We start from the raw sequence: 9884 nt of genomic DNA, 5'->3' as shown, positions 1-9884 counted from the left end.
ATGGCTCGTTTCCCCGAGCAACGTGCTTTCATCTTCTTTGCCTCTTGGCTCTCAGAGTGAGCCTGGAGATGGGTCCTGTGAGACCCCGTCCCGGACGTCTCGGCGTCCGGCGACCATGGTCACACGTTCGTGCCTCTTCCCGGCCGAACCTCCATATTTTTCGCGATTTAACATAGAATTGCCTTTACGAGGCTTACTTCTGTAATCGCTTTCTTAGTACCCAGCGGAAGTCTTTCTACCCTTGGTTTAATTCCAACCAAACCTTGTACCGGTTTGATCATCTTTGTCCCTTAGACTTTAGATCGATCATTAACTCGGCCAAGTCATGCAATTTGTTCGCTAACCATTCTAAGTCTAACGATTGCATATTCTTTGTATCCCTAATCCAACGGCCAATTCCCAAACGTCTATCTTAACTAATAAGTTAGATGCGTTTACATACCTTGGCCTACATGCGGATTTGATTCCTCTTTGATTCGTCTATTGATCCTTCTCTTAGCCCTCTCGTCGCCTTATTTCATTCGTACAACGATTCTTAACCAATCGTGTATTGATGGACCAATCTCTATCGTTACTTAGCCATTCATCCAACCAACCCCACTGGTCTAAGTCCCTACGATAGAGATTGGGGATCGTACGTTTTCCTTGGTTCACGGTGGCGAAATCAAGCTCTTGGCTCATTGGTCCATCCGTCCTCCAAACGTACACCCCTTCGGTTTCACGGTGGACGATCAAGCCCTCGGCTTATCGAACCATCCATGTTTCCGATCCGGTCGTTTATCACTACGACCGCCCACGGTCTACTAACCGTTTACCCGTCCGGTCCATGGTGGTCATAACGCCTTCGGCTTACCGATCCATCCATGCGATCCGAACAATATCATTATCACACCCAAGGGTCCGTGGATTCACCCATCGGATTATCGTAGGCTAGCCCATGAAATCATTCGTCCGTCGGCCTTTGGTTTGCTCGTGGGTCCAACATCCGTTTTGTCCACCGGTTCTCACCGTGGACTTTCCCGTTGGTTATCCGTCGAGTCACCATTGGTGTTACCGATTCCTAATCGGTTTCACCATTGGCCATGGCGATTGATACATGGAGGCGGCCGCGATATCATCTCTCGGACTATCTTTGGATACGTCAATACTTCCATATTGACAATCTTAGATTTGCCGATCCATTTCCTTTTTGTGCCTTTCCCTCGACGATATGATTCATAGAACGGACGATCCATCGACCCCATAATCGAGCTATCGATCCGAACCATCAATCAAGTCGTCGAACTATCCGTCCCTCCATTGGATCGTTGATCATTCGCCTTGATCCGTTTATCCGATCGTACACCGATCCGGTCATACGTCGAACCAACCTATTGACACGACGATCGATCCGCCTATCCTGGTCGGTCGATCCGTCTGTGCGACGGTCTATCCGATCCGTCTTCCTCTCCGATCCGATCCGTCTGTCTGACGATCGGTCTGTCCGATCCGTCCGACGATCGGTCTGTCCGGTCTGATCCGTCCGAACGATCGGTCTATCCGATCCGATCCGTCCGACGATCGGTCTATCCAATCCGATTTGTCTCCAAGACGATCGGTTGGACCCATCCAATCCGACCCATCCATCCGTCCTATACATTCCATCGAACCATTGGATCGGGAGGTAGCATGCGCATCAGTTCGGTCGAGACTCCGAGAATCCATTCCGATTCCGGAGATACTCGCCGAGCCGCACCCCCTTTCCGACCAACACTTCGTAGAGTATTTTGGGACTTGTTTTGGATTGTTGTGGGTCGTTGTGAATGCCTTGGGCGTCCTTCCTTATATAGGGGGCGAATGGGTGTGTTTCCGAAACATCACATCCGTTCGTTGCAGCCTTCCGAAAGGTTGCATCTTTCTGATCGTAACCGTTCGGCCTTATCCACCCTTTGGCCAACGGTAACCGTTCGTCGGTAACCGCTCGACCTTACACCTCTTCATCCCGAGCTACCACAGTCCACCAGCTCGAGTGTCAGCTGACCGGACCACCCAGCTGGGTCAGTACTCGATCAGTTCACCGAGCTTAGTTGAGCTGTCGGTCAGCTCGCCTAGCTGAGCTAGCTAGTCCTTCAGCTGGTGTAGCTCACCTAGCTGAGCTAGCTAGTTCATCCAGCTTGTTCAGCTCACCTAGCTGGTTTAGCTCGAACGTTCTTCCACGTTCTTTCCGGCTAAGTCTTTCGGTCCGTTTCTCGGCCTTGACTTCGCCATTCCTAATCTTCCTAAGATCATTTCTCCATGATCACTAGATTATCCCGAAACCTTCTAAGTCATCTACCCCTTTCATGACTTAAACGTTTCATTCCTTCCTTGGGTTAACTTATTCATTGGTCTTTCTCGACCATGATCTAGTTTTCCCTAAAACAAACCGGCCCCCTTTAGGATCCCGGGACGCGGGTGTTACAAGTCTACCCCCCTTAAAATGAATTCGTCCTCGAATTCGGCGGGTGTTAGAGTTACTCCTTAACATTTGCTCATCTTTAGTCTTCCCAAGACTTTAGATTCCATACTTGATCAAATGTCTATTTCCGAGTTTGATCAAGTTTCCCCGATCTTGGTCTTTTCCGACACACGATCAAATTTCTAGATCTTGGTCCTTTCTTGGACTCGATCAAATTCTCGATTTCTGTCCTTTCTCGGACTCGATCCATTTTTCCGATCTTGGTCCATTTCTCGGACTCGATCAAATGTAACCCGTCCAAGTCTAATTCCGACCAGAACAAATTTCTGACCTTGGTCCAACCCGGACTTGGCCAATATTTCCCAACCTTGGTCCTTTGCGGACACGGTCACTATTCCCGACCTTGGTCCTTTTCGGACACGGTCATTATTCCCGACCTTGGTCCTTTCTGGACTCGGTCTATAATTTCCCGACCTTGGTCCACACCGGACTCGGTCACTTTTCCCGACCTTGGTCCACACCGGACTCGGTCAATAATTTCCCGACCTTGGTCCACACCGGACTTGGTCATTTTTCCCGACCTTGGTCCTTTACCGAACTCGGTCAATAATTTCCGACCTTGGTCCTTTACCGGACTCAGTCAATAATTTCCAACCTTGGTCCTTTACCGGACTCGGTCAATACCCCTTGATCTTTTCAACGAATAGATCAAGTCTTTCCCGATCTTTGTCAAATTCCGACGAGATCTAACTTCCCTTGATCTTGGTCATTCTCCGAATAGATCAAAACCTTTTTCCTCGTTATATTAAGTCATTTGACTACAAGGCTCGTATCTTGGTGCCCGATCATGCTTTGGGTAACCTTTCCTCAAGCACATCAATCTCATTCACCTCAACTTCCTTATCCGCCAAACACTTAGCCTAACTTTTTCAACTTTATGATCAGCCCTTCTCTCCGAATAATTATCCACTTGATACACGTGTAGTTCTTGCCCCTTGGGTAATCATCTTGGCTTAACCAATTCATCTTGGCAAACTCTTTTGGTTTCCAAGCATGTAATCGCGTTCTTGCCTCAATTCCCTTCCGGCTCACCAACACTACTGTTCAAGTTCATAATTCGGTTTCCCGAGGACTCATTCATTTAAGTTACACCTTTAGTAGTCATTAACCATGACATTTTCCCGAGCACTTATCCATCCTAGGATCAAGCATGCTCTGATACCAACTTGTGAGACCCCGTCCCGGACGTCTCGGCGTCCGGCGACCATGGTCACACGTTCGTGCCTCTTCCCGGCCGAACCTCCATATTTTTCGCGATTTAACATAGAATTGCCTTTACGAGGCTTACTTCTGTAATCGCTTTCTTAGTACCCAGCGGAAGTCTTTCTACCCTTGGTTTAATTCCAACCAAACCTTGTACCGGTTTGATCATCTTTGTCCCTTAGACTTTAGATCGATCATTAACTCGGCCAAGTCATGCAATTTGTTCGCTAACCATTCTAAGTCTAACGATTGCATATTCTTTGTATCCCTAATCCAACGGCCAATTCCCAAACGTCTATCTTAACTAATAAGTTAGATGCGTTTACATACCTTGGCCTACATGCGGATTTGATTCCTCTTTGATTCGTCTATTGATCCTTCTCTTAGCCCTCTCGTCGCCTTATTCCATTCGTACAACGATTCTTAACCAATCGTGTATTGATGGACCAATCTCTATCGTTACTTAGCCATTCATCCAACCAACCCCACTGGTCTAAGTCCCTACGATAGAGATTGGGGATCGTACGTTTTCCTTGGTTCACGGTGGCGAAATCAAGCTCTTGGCTCATTGGTCCATCCGTCCTCCAAACGTACACCCCTTCGGTTTCACGGTGGACGATCAAGCCCTCGGCTTATCGAACCATCCATGTTTCCGATCCGGTCGTTTATCACTACGACCGCCCACGGTCTACTAACCGTTTACCCGTCCGGTCCATGGTGGTCATAACGCCTTCGGCTTACCGATCCATCCATGCGATCCGAACAATATCATTATCACACCCAAGGGTCCGTGGATTCACCCATCGGATTATCGTAGGCTAGCCCATGAAATCATTCGTCCGTCGGCCTTTGGTTTGCTCGTGGGTCCAACATCCGTTTTGTCCACCGGTTCTCACCGTGGACTTTCCCGTTGGTTATCCGTCGAGTCACCATTGGTGTTACCGATTCCTAATCGGTTTCACCATTGGCCATGGCGATTGATACATGGAGGCGGCCGCGATATCATCTCTCGGACTATCTTTGGATACGTCAATACTTCCATATTGACAATCTTAGATTTGCCGATCCATTTCCTTTTTGTGCCTTTCCCTCGACGATATGATTCATAGAACGGACGATCCATCGACCCCATAATCGAGCTATCGATCCGAACCATCAATCAAGTCGTCGAACTATCCGTCCCTCCATTGGATCGTTGATCATTCGCCTTGATCCGTTTATCCGATCGTACACCGATCCGGTCATACGTCGAACCAACCTATTGACACGACGATCGATCCGCCTATCCTGGTCGGTCGATCCGTCTGTGCGACGGTCTATCCGATCCGTCTTCCTCTCCGATCCGATCCGTCTGTCTGACGATCGGTCTGTCCGATCCGTCCGACGATCGGTCTGTCCGGTCTGATCCGTCCGAACGATCGGTCTATCCGATCCGATCCGTCCGACGATCGGTCTATCCAATCCGATTTGTCTCCAAGACGATCGGTTGGACCCATCCAATCCGACCCATCCATCCGTCCTATACATTCCATCGAACCATTGGATCGGGAGGTAGCATGCGTATCAGTTCGGTCGAGACTCCGAGAATCCATTCCGATTCCGGAGATACTCGCCGAGCCGCACCCCCTTTCCGACCAACACTTCGTAGAGTATTTTGGGACTTGTTTTGGATTGTTGTGGGTCGTTGTGAATGCCTTGGGCGTCCTTCCTTATATAGGGGGCGAATGGGTGTGTTTCCGAAACATCACATCCGTTCGTTGCAGCCTTTCGAAAGGTTGCATCTTTCTGATCGTAACCGTTCGGCCTTATCCACCCTTTGGCCAACGGTAACCGTTCGTCGGTAACCGCTCGACCTTACACCTCTTCATCCCGAGCTACCACAGTCCACCAGCTCGAGTGTCAGCTGACCGGACCACCCAGCTGGGTCAGTACTCGATCAGTTCACCGAGCTTAGTTGAGCTGTCGGTCAGCTCGCCTAGCTGAGCTAGCTAGTCCTTCAGCTGGTGTAGCTCACCTAGCTGAGCTAGCTAGTTCATCCAGCTTGTTCAGCTCACCTAGCTGGTTTAGCTCGAACGTTCTTCCACGTTCTTTCCGGCTAAGTCTTTCGGTCCGTTTCTCGGCCTTGACTTCGCCATTCCTAATCTTCCTAAGATCATTTCTCCATGATCACTAGATTATCCCGAAACCTTCTAAGTCATCTACCCCTTTCATGACTTAAACGTTTCATTCCTTCCTTGGGTTAACTTATTCATTGGTCTTTCTCGACCATGATCTAGTTTTCCCTAAAACAAACCGGCCCCCTTTAGGATCCCGGGACGCGGGTGTTACAGGTCCCGTCATACTCAAGCACCTCAAAACTCAGCCGGCGGTCCCTTTGTTCCAGCCAGAACACCTCTCCCCATTCATCTTGGCAGCACCCCGCATCATCCTCAAACCGAGTCCCATCCACCTCACCTTCCGGTTAACCCGGAGATCCAGAGCTTACAAAATCAGATTCGGGAAATGAGTTCGAAGGTTCATCAAGCCACCAGTTCGGCCCCCGAAGTCGATAGAGTGATCGAGGAGACGAGAAGGACTCCCTTTACTCCACGAATTGTAGCCCTGCGAATTCGAGACCAAAGGAAGGTCAAACTTCCGGGGTACGGCGGTAAGGGGGATCCCAAAGAATTTTTGGCGTCTTTTCAGGTGACCGCAGGTCGGGTACATTTGGAGCCAGACGAAGTAGACGCGGGCTTATGCAAGCTCTTCGCCAAAAACCTATCCGGACCGGCTTTGACCTGGCTTACTCAACTGGAAGAAGGATCGATCGATAGCTTCAAGCAACTATCTACTGCCTTCATCATGCAGTACGGATACTTTATCAAGAGCGATGTAACTGATGCCCAGCTGTGGAACCTCTCACAGGGAGCCGGAGAGCCGCTCCAGACTTACATTACCTCCTTTAAAGAGATTATGGTCCAGATCCCAAATTTGTCTGATTCCGCAGCTATTGCTGCACTCAAGAACGGTCTATGGCACGAATCCCGTTTCCGAGAAGAGTTGGTTGTTAACCGACCAGCCACTATTCAAGACGCCCTTCATCGGGTAACGAACTGGATAAACGCGGAAGAAGAGCGGGCCGCTTTAGCTAAAAAGTTCAAAGCAGCTCCGAAACCTGCTCAGCTTCTTCCTCAGAAGAAACCTGTTCAACCTGAAGCTCGGAAACCTGGAGCTGGCACATTCTCAGTGGATCAGGAGGAGCCAAAAGGTTCTCCAAAGATTTCACCTGCGAAGTAATCTTTCTCGCCAAAAAGCAAAAACGGCGCTTTCCCGAGTAACAAGTGGATTCGTGACCCAAACGCCTACTGCGAGATCCACAAAGTCAATGGGCATGCTACGAAAGATTGCAAGGCTCTAGGAAGGTTACTGGCTGCCAAGTTCGCATCCGGGGAAATAACCGAAATCGACATTTCGGAGCTCGAACCAACTCATCCGTCGGAGCAGTCAGTAGCAACAGAGGAACCATCTCCTTCTAGCAAAAAAACCAAAAGGATCCAGTCCCCTGATGTTTTTAAAGGACCGAAGAAGCAAATCCAGGTGATTATGGGGGGATCCAAGCTCTTTCAGGATTCCATTAGTGCAATCAAGCAACACGAACGGAGGGCAACCCCCCCGATTATCAAGAAGGCCAGACTTACTGAGGAACAGTTACCTGAAGTAACATTCTCCGAAAGCGAAACCAGTCAACTTTATAAACCACACGATGACGCTCTGGTCATAACACTCGATATTGCGCATTGCGAAGTATCTCGGGTTCTCATTGATACTGGGAGTTCGGTGGATTTAATCTTCCTCGATACTCTGACAAGAATGGGGATATCGAAGCGAGATATAAAGGGTCCACCATCTCCTGTGGTTTCCTTTACTAGCGAAACTTCAATGTCGCTAGGAACGATTGTGCTTCCGGTATCCGTAGAGGGTATAGTCAAAATGATCGAGTTCACGGTGTTCGATCGTCCGGCTGCTTATAACGTCATCTTGGGAACACCCTGGATTTATGAGATGAAAGCAGTACCTTCAACGTATCATCAATGCGTGAAATTCCCTATGAAATCCGGAGTAAAGCAAATTCTGGGAAGTCAGCGAGCTGCGAGGATGTGTTACATGTCCAGCCATAAGCTTAAAATTCAATAGCAACCACAGTTCGAGGTGCCTGCAAATCCTGTCAAAAAAATAAGCAGAGACCTCGTGGAGGCAGTGGTAGTTAATGAGGAGTATCCGGATCAAACTGTGAGAATAGGAGCAGGATTAAGCGAAACACTCCGAGTCGAACTGATAACTTTTCTAAAAAGGAATCAAAAAACTTTCGCCTGGAAAATCGAGGAGATGACTGGGATCGATACAAAGGTCATTTCTCACGAGCTCAACATTGACCCGACTTTCAAACCAGTAAAACAAAAACGCAGGAAACTTGGTCCAGACCGTGCCGAGGCTGTAAATTCCGAAGTTCAGCGACTGCTCGATGCCGGTTTGATTCGCGAGGTCAAATATCCGGACTGGTTGGCAAACCCTGTTGTAGTCAAGAAGAAAAATGGGAAATGGCGGGTTTGCGTAGATTTTACCGATCTTAATAAAGCCTGTCCCAAAGATAGTTTTCCACTTCCGCACATCGACCGACTTGTGGAGTCAACAACGGACCACGAAATGATGTCCTTTATGGATGCTTTCTCCGGGTATAATCAGATTTTGATGAATCCGGAAGATCAGGAAAAGACAGCTTTCATCACGGACCGTGGAACTTACTGTTATATAGTCATGCCGTTCGGTTTGAAAAATGCCGGAGCCACTTATCAACGGTTGGTGAATATGATGCTCAAAGATCTCCTCGGTAAAACTATGGAAGTGTATATAGACGATATGTTGGTGAAGTCAATATCAAGCACTTCGCATATTGAGCATCTAGAGCAGTGCTTCGCAATTTTGAATAAGTTCGGAATGAAACTGAACCCGTCCAAGTGCACTTTTGCAGTTCCTTCGGGAGAGTTTTTGGGTTACATTGTCACAGAGCGAGGAATCGAAGCTAATCCGCGATAGTTAAACGCTTTTCTGGCAATGACTTCGCCTCGCAATATCCGGGAAGTTCAGCGACTCACGGGGCGGATAGCAGCTTTGAACCGATTCATCTCGAGGTCAACCGATAGATGCCTTCCATTTTATAATCTGCTCCGAAAAGCAAACAAGAATTTCATCTGGGATGAGAATTGCGAAAAGGCTTTCGAAGATCTAAAAGATTATTTATCCAAACCTCCTGTGTTAGCGAAACCCGAGTTCGGAGAAGAGCTTTTTTTGTACGTTTCGGTTTCTGACAACGCAGTAAGTGGAGTGTTAGTGTGATTGGATCGGCACGACGAAAGACCGATTTTCTATGTAAGCAAGTCTTTTTTGGGAGCGGAGTCAAGATATCCGATGATGGAAAAGCTAGCTCTGGCAGTAATTACTTCAGCTCGGAAATTAAGACCGTATTTTCAATCTCATACGGTTATTATCCTTACCACGCAACCTTTAAGGGCAATTTTGCATAGTCCGAGTCAGTCAGGAAGATTGGTAAAATGGGCAATTGAGCTAAGGGAGTATGATATTCAGTTCCGAACAAGGACAAGCTTGAAATCTCAAGTCCTCGCAGATTTTCTGGTCGAACTACCTCTGGTTTCCGTGGAAGTCAAAGAAAACGAAGGACCTTGGATACTTCATGTGGACGGCGCCTCCTCAAAACAGGGTTCCGGGATCGGTATCCGATTACAATCCCCATATGGTGAAGTAATCGAACAGTCTTTTCGTCTCGCATTTAATGCGTCGAATAACGAGGCGGAGTACGAGTCTTTCCTTGCAAGACTTCGTCTAGCGGTCGGGATAGGTATCACAAAATTACGGGCATTTTGCGACTCGCAGCTCGTTGCTAATCAATTTTCCGGTGATTATGAAGCAAAAGATGGCAGAATGGAAGCTTACCTCGCTCAGCTTCAGGAATTGAGTAAAAAGTTTTTTAGTTTCGAACTCACTAGAATTCCGCGAAGTGAGAACTCAGCGGCGGATGCCTTAGCGGCATTGGCGTCGAGCTCCGAAGTAACAGTGAGCCGAATGATCCCTGTCGAAGTAATTGAACATCCCAGTATAGCCACCGGAGAGCTGAATTTCGTGACCACAC

The sequence above is a fragment of the Arabidopsis lyrata genome (genome assembly GCF_000004255.2).
Source record: "Arabidopsis lyrata subsp. lyrata unplaced genomic scaffold ARALYscaffold_9, whole genome shotgun sequence".
NCBI lineage: Eukaryota > Viridiplantae > Streptophyta > Magnoliopsida > Brassicales > Brassicaceae > Arabidopsis > Arabidopsis lyrata.
Note: the sequence above shows the minus strand (reverse complement) of the source record.